Genomic DNA, 14,501 nt, shown 5'->3' on the forward strand with positions numbered 1-14,501 from the left:
CCCAGGTTTTTCCAGGATTTTCCAGGCAAAAATTCCTGAATTTGAGAAAAGTAAAGATTGGATTCACTCAGTCTATTGGTATTGGAGACTGAATAAAATTTTCGTCAATTTCCTCATTTTCCGGCAGATTTTTTAGGTTTTCCACAGGAAACCATGAGACAAATTTTACTCATCGCTGAGTTCCTGCACTTTTAGCGATTATGAGTGAACTAAACTCAAATTTGAGTCGTTCTCATTCGCCGTGTAAAGATTTATTGCTGACACTTGTTGTTTTTGCTGAGGCGTGTTTCAATTGTTCAAATTAAAGGAGATTTTTGAAGCTACTAATCAAACACTTACTGTGATCTACAATAGGACAATCTTGTTGAATGATTATATTATTTGGTCAATTAAGAAAGTATCAAAACCAATAAAGAAAAATTAGTGTTTGAAATTTTCAATGCTGATGATAAAAATCCCAAAGGATTGTAGAAGGGGTGAAATCTAAACTTTCCGCATCAGGTGTAATTGTTCCCTTATACAGCACTGAACATTTCTGGATATTTCAAGAAAATTTTAAGAATGAATCCAAGGTAATTTTAAAGCATTTACCGTAAAAATCTAACGATCTTTATTCGAGAATTTAAAATAAAAAATGTAGGGTGGAGAGTGGCTTCAGTAGATGGAGATTGGTTCACTTATCACTAGCATCGACAATGAGTCTATTGAGAGAATCGATCATGGCACTTTAGCCCTTATGATTTTGAACGCTTGAAAACCGTTTACACGAATGACAGCAGCACCCACAAGGCTATTTCTGCTCACCCTGCAGTTTTACTGCTTACAGATATTTCGATGCACAATCATTTTGTAGGTCAATGAGTTCATCCAGCAATTGATCGGGAATTTTCTCTATTACTCGGTTGAAAGATTTACGTACCAAGTTCTGGTATTTTCTATGATCTCAGGAAAACATTTGTGAAATTCAATTGAATTCAATTGAAGTACTATCCGATACTATGAAACATAAACTATTTTAAAACATGAGACTCTTCTACTATCGATTTTTTCATCGTTTACTGATGAAAGCTTCCAAACATTGCAAAGTAAATCAATTAGGGCTAGTGAACCAATTTTTGGTCCAGGAGGTTCCCTTATTGACCCCCTCTCAATGTTAAATGTTTTTCATTCTTTACCAAATTTGTTTGCATGCCAGGTTAGAACATATATTTAGTCTTTATCTACGCGAATGATATCATGATAACTTATTTCGAATTTCAGTTAGGCCCTAAGGCCAAAAACTGGAGCACTAGTGCCATAACGGATTCACTTATCCTAATTATATCTTGCATTTCCAATTCAGAAGTTTATTTGGAATCACATTTAGTGAATTCAGAAACTGTGTGACAAATGTTTGTAGATTGTTGAGCTTTTCAAATGTATCAGCTAAGTAACATTTGGTTGCTGATAAATCAAAAATTGAGCATATTTAATTGCTATATGGAATACTTTCGTGTTGAATTACGAGCCACTTACAAAAAAAAATTGGCGACCACACTTTGCTGAACATTAACGACTGAAAAAATATACTTCATTCTTTTATTTAACGTCGGTCTCTGCTCCGCATTCTAGTACCAATCACCGACGGACATCGATTGCCATCCATTGACGACAGTCGAATGTGCAGGAAGGCAGCTTCCACACCTGCGTAGGATATCGCACCCGTTCAACACACATGGGCCGGGACCAAAGGCTTTACTTCCCTTCCGAAGGAAGACGTGACCAGAGATTTTTATACCTCGAACTCGGCTGGGATTGAACCCAGACCCATTGAGGTAAGAAAGCAGTCACACTTACCACTACACCACCGGCGCCAGCAGAAAAACTATAGTCATTGGCCACATCTTGCTGGACCTTATTAATGAATCATTACAAACTGGACATGTGCCACAAATTTGGAAGGAATCCTTAGTGGTCCCTATTCAAAAAGTTGCTGGAACGATTAAAGCCGAAGAGTTTCGTCCCATCAACATGTTGCACACATTGGAGAAAATTTTAGAACTTGTTGTTAAAGGCCAGCTGTTGGAGTATTTAAATAGTAATAGTTTGTTGATACGAGTTGAATTTTGTATTAGCGAAGTGGAAAAATGACTTGGAGTGTAAAGGTACGATTTTTGCTGTTTTTTTTTGGATCTTAAACGCGCTTTTGAATCAATTTCTAGGTCCTTATTGTTAAGATCAAACAAGCGCTTTGGAATTACGAGTACTGCATATAAATGGTTTGAAAGCTATTTGTCTGACAGAACGGACTGTTTTTAATGATTCTGTTTCCAGTCCCGTGGAGTGCCCCAGGGAAGTGTATTAGGGCCCCTGTTATTTATTATGTATATTAATGACTTGCGACGTATTTTACGGTTTTGCGACATTAATCTTTTTGCAGATGATACTGTGTTATTCATTGCAGCTAAAGATTTAGATGATGCCGTCTCACACTTGAATGAAGATTTGCAGTATCTAAGTAGATGGTTGAAGTGTAAGCAGTTAAAATTGAATACAAGTAAAACTAAATTTATGGTAATTTCACGGAATCGATTAAATGAGAACGTCTCTGTTGTAATTGATGATGAGACTATTGCTCGCGTTCAGGAGATTAAATATCTTGGCGTGATTATTGATGACAAACTTAAGTTCAACTCTCACATTGACAATATCATCAAGAAAATTGCCATAGTATAGAATTCTATGTCGATTGAAAAACGATTTAACTATTGCCAGTAAAATACAGCTATACAAATCAGTCATCTATCCTCATCTAGACTTTTGCCCTTCCATTTTATTTCTGGCCAATGCAACACAAATATCGAGATTACAGCACTTGCGGAATAAAATAATGCGTTTGATTTTGAGATTCACTTCCTCAACTTTGATGCAAGTCGCTTTAAAATGGTTGTCGGTGAAGTAAAGAATTGTATATTTCACTATGGTGTTCATTTTTAAAGTAGTTAATGGTTTGCTGCCTCGATATTTGTGTGATCAAATGGTAAGGGGAAGTGATTTTCATAGATATAATACTAGAAACGCGGTTGAAATAAGAACACCACATTTCTTGACTTGTGCTTCACAAAATTCATTATTTAAAAAGGAATAAATGTTTTCAATTCGATGCCTAGACATATCAAATGTTCAGCAACACTTACATACACTGCATTTCACATGTTAAAACTGTCTTTTTAACAGTTATCCAGTGATTTTTTTTGTGAATTGACAAATTATGTATCTTGACGAAGTTATCTCTAAAGGATTATTTTATATGGATAGCTGTCATAACGACTTTTTTAATAATTATTGTAGCACTGCACTTAAAAAAAAGTAGTCTACAAAGGTTTGAGCCTCGTGCGCGTATTACGGATATAGAGGACTGAATTTAACATTTGATAAAAAGCTTATTTGAAAGATACCATGAGTTAGTAGTAAGTTTTCTGGCAAATGTTGGGGGTTCGTGAGCATTCCTGACATTGCTGAAAATTATGATAACATCAGATTGCGGGGTTGCAAGTGTAATAGGATGCTTTGTTGATTGTTCATTAACTCTTGATTGCGTGTAATACTTATGAATATTTTAGGTGGACAAAAAGGCGAACTAAGAGGTGGACGCCTGAGATTTTCCATATTTATATCGCTGTGAAGCAACTGTAAACTCTAGAGGGAATTTATATCTGTAACTGAAATCAGTTCGATTTTGTTTGCTAACCTGGTTAAAATGTCATATTTAATTATCTTAAAGATAAATTGTCCAGCTCAAACCTTTGTAGAGGTAAAAGGTGAGACCATCATCGTCATTATCATCATAATCATCATCATCATCATCATCATCATCATCATCATCATCATCATCATCATCATCATCATCATCATCATCATCATCATAGTATTAAGTTATATTTGCTCATACATAATCCCCCCCTAGGATGACAGAACTCCGTCCAGGAGGTGCAATCACTCTTCCAACTAGAGAAAAGCTCCAGCTTTTGGGTTGAGATATTTACGCTAGACAATGAACAGAGCTAAATGATTTTAGAACTTGAACAAATTTTCAATTCATGAGATTTAAAAAAATATCTGACTAAGCATCTGGTACAGTCATCATTCGCTAGTTGGGACGCAACCTCGATTGAATGGTTTTTCAGCTGTCAAACTATATTTTTTCATGCAAAACAGCTCACTGGATTACTCATCCTACGTGGTTATGAAACGGATAATTCAACCTACATAACAATGAAATAATGTCAATGTTCGTTCCCCACAATTTCCAGACGCAATAACTATATTTAAGTTGAGACGTCACGCGACTAGCGAACATCAAAAGCTTGGACCATTTAGAAATTATACAAACATTTTCGACGGATTTAGACATTTTTTACGTGTTCAAATCAGCTGATTTTTTTTACAAATTTTGCTATAGATACAGTCGTGTTTCGGTCAAATTTAACATCCTAGAGAAAACAGAAGAGAATGCTGAGCTCCATCGTCACCGTTTTTAGAAGTCGATTAATAGAAATTTGGCTTGGGCCCAGGCGAAAGCAAGCAGTCACTTAAGATTATCAATACATCTGGTGTAGAGGGTGTTTTACCCATTTAATCCGATAATATTTGTTCCCCTTGTTCATCAGCGTAATGCATCACCACATTCACCATCAACAACTTTTTATCAAAAGTCATTATGGTTTCAGTTTGAAAAAGTAGTTCTACCAAACAACCCAGTAGGGCTAATATACAGTTCACCGCCCTATAAACTAAGATGGTGCATCCATGGCGTGCTCAAACTTCGAGGTGCCGTCAAATTATATTAATAAATTACTTGACGAGCACGGTGCACAACAACAAAACACCCTGCTTGTTTCCACCTGACAAGCTCAAAAACAAAAGTTTTCCACCGACGAGAAACTTCTTTTCTAATTAGAAAAGCTATCAGTAACCAGCTTTCAGCATGTAGTTAAACATGTGGTGCGATACGAGTTCCAACGAACAACACCGCGGAGCTACACACAACAACCGAAAGCTACAGGTATGAAATGAAAATGTAGGTACTTCTGACAGCGTTGCTCCTCTTCGCAGTTTTCACCACGCTTTCTCTGACTCCCATCCTCCATCGATCCGGAAATCTCTCTAGAAATTCAGTCTCCCACACGCGCGCCAGCGATTCAACAACCTAGTCATGTTATCTCTCCCTCGCTCTCTGTACCGCCACACGCGATCACTTTTGATAGGGAAACTCGCCTCTCTCTTTTCCCCACTAAATAGGAGCAACTGGAAAAATGCCACCCACCACCCATTTTTCTCATGATGCGAAAATATGCTCCGGGCAAAGTTGGTCGTTTTTTTCCTACGTTTTCCATGCTCACCTAAAGGTACCTGTACCTCGGATTTACCTTCACCGTTTTTTTTTTGTCGGTCTTCTAATAAATTTCCAACGAATGCAACAGTTACTACACGGAGATTCTTTTCTTGTCTGGTTTTTATCTGGTATTTTTCACCTTCTGGCGTAATCTCCTCTGGGAGCAAGCCGAAGTAAATTGAAACAGAATTCAGAGGAAATCAGTGCCAGGTATAAACTGAGAGTTTTTATAGCAGGGGCACAAGAGCAGTGATAAATTGTATCGTTCCATTATTGGAAAATTTGAACCCATACAGACCACCTACCGCGATACTGAGACGATTAGGAAAGGTAAAAAAAAGAAGAAAAGGAGCTGTAAAGTTGGTAAATTGATAATGACCTGGATTTCCTTGTCAATTGAATTGGCTGCTAATGCTCGTTTTGATGATGATCCGTATTGAAAGCAATTATCTCCTCTCTGTTTCAGATAATTCACTTTGTTCAATTCACTTGTGATATTTATTAGGTATTCCTTTTTTTTTCTAAATTTGTCTAATATCGCATCAAATGACCGATTATCGATCACCTCTTTGGTCTTCCACATGAAAGAGCGAGAAAGCGAACGAAATTTCACCCACATGCCACAACATTTGGAAACGATTCACTGGCTTTCGCACGTCATTGGTTTCAATCACTAGGCAAATCTGCTAATTAATCGACGAAATCCGAACCAAAATTTACCGGAAAATCAGCACACTAGCTTCTCGAGCACATGCACACACTAACAGAGAACACATGCTGCTGCCGATTTCTGCTGGATCTGGGATTTCTTCTTACACTTGGCTATTTGCGCAACTGAAAAAAAGGAAATTTTATCCAAATATTCCCCCTGCCATACTATTCTGCCACGAAGCAAGCAAATTCAATTTGAACCAATGTGCGTTAATCGATTAGATCCACTTTTTACAGCAAGGGAATGGATTTTCTACTTGCTTTTCTTCCTGCACAACTGCGCCGGACTCCCTGGAATCCCTTCCCCTAGGGATCTGGGATTGTGAGATTGAATATTCGCACAAAATTCAAAAAATAATATCAGCACCACCACATTTCTGCTAACCGTGAGCCGCGTTCCACCGTTGTTGTCTGCTTGAACTCCATAAATTCTTGCGAAAAACCACAGCACTATACGTACACACACACAATCTCTGAATCACGGATCACTGAACAGAGCCCACCCTCCCCCGCAAAAACGCACACATTTTGGCCATGGAGCTCGCTTCATTGCATTGAATTGGAACTGCTTCTTGAATATTTAATGTACATTATATGTGCTGCTATATGTGTGAATTGCGGACAAACGTAAAGTGATGATGCGCTTCATACAAAAATTCTAAAGAAACTGAGGTCGCTGCCGAACTGGATGGACCTGGCCACCGACCGACCGACAGCCGAGAATCAACAGACGGTCAGCGGTGAGTCGGCGCAGTGACGGGAACCGCGAGAGCGAACCTTCTCAACAGGTTTGTTTTTCACCCGAGCGCCGCCGCTCTGCTCACGATTTTCCAGACGACGCGATCGCTGATCGGTTTCGGATTTACTCTTCTCCTCTCAGCATCCGGCTGGCTAGTGGTGAGTTTTCCGTGCTGACTGGCTGGCTGGTGGCGCGCATTCCAGAGAGTGTCAGTTGTCCGTGCAAAAAATATAGGTTAGGAGATTTGTTGACCTTCACACGTGGCTCTGGGGCTGGCATGGAAAATTACTTACATGTTTTGTCTGGCGGTAGGGTTACAGACGTACCTTCAGCTCAACGTCCTCAGAATACTCTATGCTATGATTATACCAGCAAATATTCAGCAAATTGTATGCCAACGGCAAATACTTAAAATGTACAATCAATTCAAATGATATTAGGGGCTGTATGGACGGTTGTCTACACATATGGGTATACATCAACTGTAAGCAAGGATTTATTACCAATTTTAATGTTCATATCTATCTAACAATTTACCATCACTCTTCTTTAAAAAATGACATTTGTGCTTATAAGAATTTTTCTCAGCTACGGCTTTAACAACCAGAATTAAAACTTATTGACTTGGACTGTTTAGTTCTTCCCTTGATGTTGGCGTTTGATGATGATTTATTAATAATTGATATGGATAGCAGGCTGTGCTTGTGTACGAACGTCACGTTTATTTTTGCTGTTCTAATTTTTTTTTCTCTAGTTGGGTGCTACTCGAGTGATTTTCTTTAGGATATCAAGACTTTGGCTCTACAACTAGAAGTCAAGCAAATAGAGACCTGAAGTTTGTAAAGTGTGAATCTGAACCATGAAGTCTGAGGAGTGATAGTCAAATTGCATGGATCTGCTGTGATTTTGGTCCAGGCTGGTTTCACATTTCCTTTGTGTGACTTCCCGATATTATTATGGAGGTGTGGTGGATCGCTGAACCTATCAAAGGAGAACATTACTCGGGGAATTTCAGACAGATGAACCGGAATGGTTCCTGTCAAGAAGTGGATCATCTACAATTGGGATTGCTACGCTGAAAAGTGGCATAGTTCTTTTTTATCGTTTTTTGTCAGTTTGTACATTGTTTCTGTGAATCCATGTTTGAGGTTGATCATGTGCCCACGGTTTGAGAAAAAGTAGACTGTGTGTGTGATTGAACGTGACGTTTGTTTTTTTTTCGTGGAGTTTTTTTTATGTATAATCGGTTGCTGATCTGGTCAAAACCTGGCCCGGGAGACGAGTTCTAGTTTGTCAGTGAGTTCATTAAGACAGAAGAAGTCCTGCGAGAGCTGCATCTCATTGTATCTAGTTCTACCTCCCTGTTATTTCCCGCTGAGAAGTTTTTCCCAAGACAAGTAGAACCTCCATGAGGCGCGTCCCATCATTCGTCCCATCATTCGTCCCATCATTAGTTCCATCATTCATCTCAGCGTTGAGTCGCAGCGCTGAACCTGAAAATTGGCCACGAAAAGGCTTGCCAATGTGCATACACTTAGATAATTGATGTAAATTTAGGTGGTCTGAGAGCGACATATACGAGCATCAATTTTGACATAAATTTGAGTCATAACAGACACGAAATATAGCTCAATCCATGCTTGGCATACTCAGTTTTGGTCATGAACTGCTCATTTGCTAATAACTTTCCACACAGTTGACAAAACCTAGTTCTGTTTGAAGCAGTAGATAGAATAATGTTTCAGCTTGTTATAGCAACCGGTGAACACTCGTGTTTATTTCTGTTACCGTGGGGACATAATTTGTTATTAGCCCCGGTCCCTTTCAAATTGTATCATTATTTATGTACGGTCCTTAAATTTGAAATGACGTTTCACATTCATCTAGTGATGGCCGATTTTCATTCGAATAATTGATTAATCGATTAACGAACCGAAAAATAAAATATTTGTAATCTGTTATATCATGCCGATATAAGCATTAACTTCTCCAGAGGATCATCAGCCATCGTTTCAAACATGTGCTACACTCTCATTGGTGGAAAAATGGCAGCACAGTGAACAAAAAAATCGATTAGTTGTTAATCGAGTAATTAAAAAATGGGACATCTCTGATTTTGGTGTGTTTGTTTTGATAAAAAAGAGCGAAAAATTTCATCTCTACCGAGGGGGCAGCAAAACCACAAAATTACCTTGAATACGGGTGTGGTTTGTTCGGTTGTTAGAACCAGAATGTCTCTTTATTACGTATCTTGACTTAACCTAAGCTGTATGTACTGAAGGTACCTGAAGTCATTATGTAAAGACGGACCAATCAGTGATCGATGCACTGATTGAGAGAGAGAGCAAAAGAGAGCCCACACAGTCGGCACTGCCGCGCGACGTGTAGCTTGGAAACAGTCGGGTACAGTCATAAATTATTGACCCGGTAAAACGACACTTTCATGGGAAAGTGCTTATGCAAATGCAACGGCCATCGGCTCGATGGGTTGCTGACTTATTGGAAATGAAGTGGGTTTGCTAAAATGTGCGATACACATGTTACACGGGGGGTATTCATTGGATGAAAGGGATCGTGAAAGAGGACACTAAAATAGAAAGTTTTTCTTCCGACAGTTTTATCTTAGTGTTCATCTTTGGTTATAGGTACGTAAGAAAAAGTAGATTTTAATTCTAGTAATAAACTGAATTTGTTTTTGTATGTAAAAATCAAGTGAGAAATGCTTACTGCACATCTCGGACTTTACGTGTTAAAATTCATTGGTGTTGATTCAAATGTTAAGGTTTACCTACTTTTTGCATATTTATAGTAAGCTATGATCCTAATATATCAATAACTTTAAAGAAAAACAAATGTCAACAACTAAGTGAAAAGTTATTAACAAATGAGCATTTGGTGTGTACAACTGTGCATGCCAAGCATGGCTCAATCAAACGTACTTTTCGTCGAAGTTTTCAGTCTCGGGGTACATAATATTACATGAAATGTTTGTTTACGTCTCATATTTTATGTCAAAGATCGATTCTGTTACGTGTATTTTTTTCCTTGATTTATTTTCCGTCGATCTTGTTTTCCGTGCTGAGCACCAATGCTACCGACGCCAGGGAGACAGCTCCCACAGCTGGACCCTACCTTAAAATGTACAAACTCATGAACCGGGGACCAACGGCTTTACCAAAGAAGAATACTAAGATGAAACCTGGGGGCAAGACAGCTTTCGATCATGAGTAAAACCGGAGTTAATTTTGAGTAACTCACGTTGCTCAATATCTTATATACACATAGCATCCTGATTGTTATATTGAAAATAATGTTGAAACCGATGCTGTCAAGCAAAGTAAGCTGACGTGCTTTCTTGGAATTTCTTTGAAGGGACTTTTGGGGTGGTTCGATAGGTAGGGATTAGGCTAAATCAATTCAATAAATTCAATTCTTAAAGCAATATAGTTCACGTTTATGTATTTTTTTAACTTCCAAAAACTCAATGAAAACGTTATTTATACAACTATATAAAAATAATAGAGTACATACAGGCTGCACGATTTTCAAAAAGATAAGAATACAGTGCCTTCCGATTATTGGTAACATATGATTTTTGAATGTTAGACAGCGTTCAGACTACAGAGTTATAACATGTTATAGCGCTATCTTGATGGTGGTTTCTGTGTTGCAATTATTTGACAACCGTTATAACATGTTATAACTCTCCAGTCTGTACAGCGTTTTAGGCTATCTATAAATTTATCGAAAGCTTACTCGAAATTATTTAGGGATTAGACGCTTGATATTATCATTCTTTAGGGATTAGACGCTTGATATTTCATGAAATGTTGTGTTCTGGGCACAACATTGAGGAAATAAATACTGTTTTTGGTTGTTGGTCATGGCATGATTATTAATGTTAAGGTTCAGCAAAGGGTAAATAATTTGTTTACTTCTTTTTGAAATATCCTTCGATATTTATTCACCATTAAATACATCCACTCATCCATGTTAATGAGTCAAACTTCACTGAAAGGCATTCAAGCCAAACACGAACGACAATCCCCGTAAAACCTTCGTGCTGTTAAACCACCACAGGAGCATTTCGTTTGACCACAATTCGATTTGTTAAACGAGCGATTAGATCTGTCAAATGGGCGAACAGATGCTTCAAACGAAATATTCTGTCAGACGATATTTTCTTTGATCAGAAAATCGAGACTACTTTGATCATTTTTGAGTAAATATGAGTAGCTTAAATTTACTCGCTGCAAATATATTTACTCTGAGTACAGCTGTCTTGCCCCCAGGATGAAACAGTCGGAAGAAAAACTTTCTATTTTAGTGTCCTCTTTCACGATCCCTTTCATCCAATGAATACCCCCCGTATGCAAGATAATTTTGTGGTTTTGCTGCCCCTTCGGTAGAGATGAAATTTTGCGCTCTTTTTTATCAAAACAATCACTCCAAAATCAGAGATGTCCCATTTTTTTAAATTATTCGATTAACTTCTAATCGATTATGTTTTGTTCACTGTGCTGTCATTTTTCCACCAATGAGAGTGCAGCATATGTTTGAAACGATGGGTGATGATCCTCTGGAGAAGTTAATGCTTATATCAGCATGATATAACCGATTACAAATATTTTACTTTTCGGTTCGTTAATCGATTAATCGTTTATTCGAATGAAAATCGGCCATCACTAGATGAATGTGAAACGTCATTTAAAATTTAAGGCCGTACATAAATAATGATACAATTTGAAAGGGACCGGGGCTAATAACAAATTACATCCCCATGGTAACTGAAATAAACACAAGTACGGACCAGTTGGCTTTACTTCCCTTCCGAAGGAAGGCGTGATCAGAGATGTTATGCCTCAGAACATCCCGGCGGCGCCGACTGGGATTGAACCTAGGCCTGCTGGGATGAGAGGTAATCGCGCTTACCACTACACCACCGGCGCTGCTCTTCTGTCACGTGTAAAATTAGTTATTTCTAAGTGTGCACCAAAAATCGACTACATACATCCGAACATTTTTGTCTCAAATCGAGGGAAGACATTTCGCTCAACTACCATAAACCGGACTAGTTCATGATGATCTTCGTCAAGATTCGTCTACAATTTGGAATTCTACATCAACACATATCAAGCTGCCTTCAGGTTCAATTGCACACTACGAAAAAGTCATGTAAATTTCAGTTCCCTGAGTTTTGACATAAGAATCAGTTGAAAGAAACGAGAAAATCAATTCAATCAAACCGACAGTGAGCATGCATAAGGGCCTATACGCGATGATCGATTCTCTTCGTCGATTTTCTCTTTTGTTAATAACTCGCTAGATTTAACGTTTCTCGGTGCGTTTGCTGTTGCATTTGATAGCCAATACAACCTGTTACTACTCTGCATTGAACAAATTCTAGAAAATTGTTTCGCTTAGCTGTATGCTCACTGTCGAAACGTTCTATTAGTCGAGTTGCTTATGTTTCGGTTTGAGAACACTTAATTTTACATGAATTGTTTGTTTACGTTTCATGATTTACGTCCACTATGGATTACGTCTGGCGTAAAAATAATAATTTTTAAGTGTGTGGCTAAACTTGGTGAGTTCGTTCCATTTTGTAAATTTTTATCTTTTCAAATCAGTTACGTTGGGAGATCACCACCGAACCCTAGTCGTGACAACTTCAAACTGGGGAATCAGGATTTTCCAGTAATCAAAGGATCACATTTTAGTTCTTGTTACTTTTTATAACTTGATAATAGTGACAAGACTCGGGTAGTGACCACCGCCGTTATGCATTTCTACTAGCATTTCTATGTTGTACCTATATTTCAATTCAAAAATATTGTTTATGTTCATAGAGCTTACATAATCCTTTTACCTTTGTCCTTCTCCTTTTCCTTTTCCTCTTCTCTTTTCAGAAAGCAAGTAATGGCGCAACCATCAGAAGAAAATGGAGCATCACTTAACCTTTCTAGCTTTGATGCTTCCAACGACCAACCAATCATATAACTACCAAAATCGGAACGTACGGTACGAGATGTCCACGTTTCTTCCATTTATTGGATTCTGAAGCATCGAGTTTAAATCTTCGATTTAAACAGGCCCGATGTTTTCTGAATCATCTTGCCCCTTAAATGCTGCACAGTAGGCCTGGCCGTTTTGATATGTGTGACGCATCTTCGATGTGAAACGTATATCAAATAGACAAGAAAAATGATGGAGGTATATCCATCATTTTCCAGGAAGCTTTCAAGAACTGGCTGTGTTGGTGTTAGAATAGATTAGATTAGATTAGATTAGATTAGATTAGATTAGATTAGATTTATTAATAATTGATAGAAACTTTAGGGAGTTGGAGGGAGTGTTAAAAATCCTTACACAAGAGTTGCATAAAGTACACTCCCGATCATAAGTTTAAGGACACCCCAAAAAAAAACATGACAAATTTGTTGTGTTCATATCTCTGTCATGTTACGTCCAATTTTCGTTCTTTTTAGATCATTTGAAAGGTATTAATTGAAACTTTCCTCGTAGGCAAATTGTTCATTATAATTTTCAAATTTTGCGTGTTAAAAGTTCACCCAAAGTTACAATATTTTTCAAAATTTACTCTGAAGAATCGTGACTGATTTTCTCAGAATTGGGTTGGCCAAATTTTGAAATAAAAGTAGCAGTAGAACACTTATGCTATACCATTCATACCATTCAAACAACCTTTGGAGATCGAAAATTGAACGTAAAATGAGAGATCATTGAACAAAACATATTTGCATGGTTTTCGGGGGGTGTGATTACACTACAGTAAATGAAAAAAAAAACATTTAAGGTAAGTAACCGTATTAAATATTTAGGAGTTGTTTTGAACCAACCGAGACAGATGTATAAATACTTTGAAAACTAGTAGGATGATACCCAACAATCAATTTTAGCGGCAGACTAACTTAAACAGGCAAAAATTGGCTGTATAAGCTAATCAGCAGCTAAAATTGTTAGTTGGGTAGTAGAATTAAAACTGTATTAGCGCCAGCACTTCTCTATGGTACTAAAGTGGCTGTTCTTACAAAAAAGAGCAGGATTTCTATAGCTAATTAAGTAAAACTTATTTTACGAAATATATAAAGCCAATGTAAGAAAAAAGAAGAACGTAAATTTAACGCTAAGAAATTGCTTGACGGTAAAACCAGTAACAGAAGAGTCAAACTAGGTAGAATTAGTTATTACGGTCATATTTTGAGGAGAGAGCATAATCATCCCATCAGATTAGCATTTGATATGAATTTTAAAAGGAAAAAAGAACGACGCCCCAGCTTAACTTGGATAAATTCACTAAATCAGGACTTAAGTAGATATCAAAGTATAAACCACAACGAATGGGTGCTTTTGGCAAAAAAAAGTGTTACCGCGAGGCAATTAATTTAAAATCAAAACCATAAGATAACCACATAGGTAGTTGCATCTCGTTTGCTTAGCCATAGCCGACGTAGATATCAAGGCCATGAAAATGTAATGAAAAGCAGGGAAAAAGAAACGAAGGCTCGTTTTACATAATCTTACTGCAGTATTTACTTATGAATATTTATGCGTTCAAGTAGAATAAACACGCCCATGCACGGCATGTTTGCGCATCTAGGTTAAGTTGAGCTTTCTCTCTATGTTTATCCTTAACGAAGGATATAGTTATATGGT

The 14,501-nt window shown here is 37.6% G+C and overlaps 1 protein-coding gene across 1 annotated transcript in view; it reads right to left on the reverse strand.

Moving 5' to 3' along the window:
* Positions 1-6,717, reverse strand: part of LOC135701411 (uncharacterized) — a 246,188-nt gene extending 239,471 nt beyond the window's left edge. Inside the window, exon 1 of the mRNA XM_065222204.1 lies at positions 5,754-6,717. The gene's annotated coding sequence lies outside the window, so the exon portion shown is untranslated. The remainder of the gene's footprint in view (positions 1-5,753) is intronic.
* Between the last annotated feature and the right edge of the window lie 7,784 nt (positions 6,718-14,501).

The sequence above is a fragment of the Ochlerotatus camptorhynchus genome, unplaced genomic scaffold (assembly GCF_037179485.1).
Source record: "Ochlerotatus camptorhynchus isolate MF236.1 unplaced genomic scaffold, CSIRO-AGI_Acam_v1.1 ptg000014l, whole genome shotgun sequence".
NCBI classification, from domain to species: Eukaryota; Metazoa; Arthropoda; class Insecta; order Diptera; family Culicidae; genus Ochlerotatus; species Ochlerotatus camptorhynchus.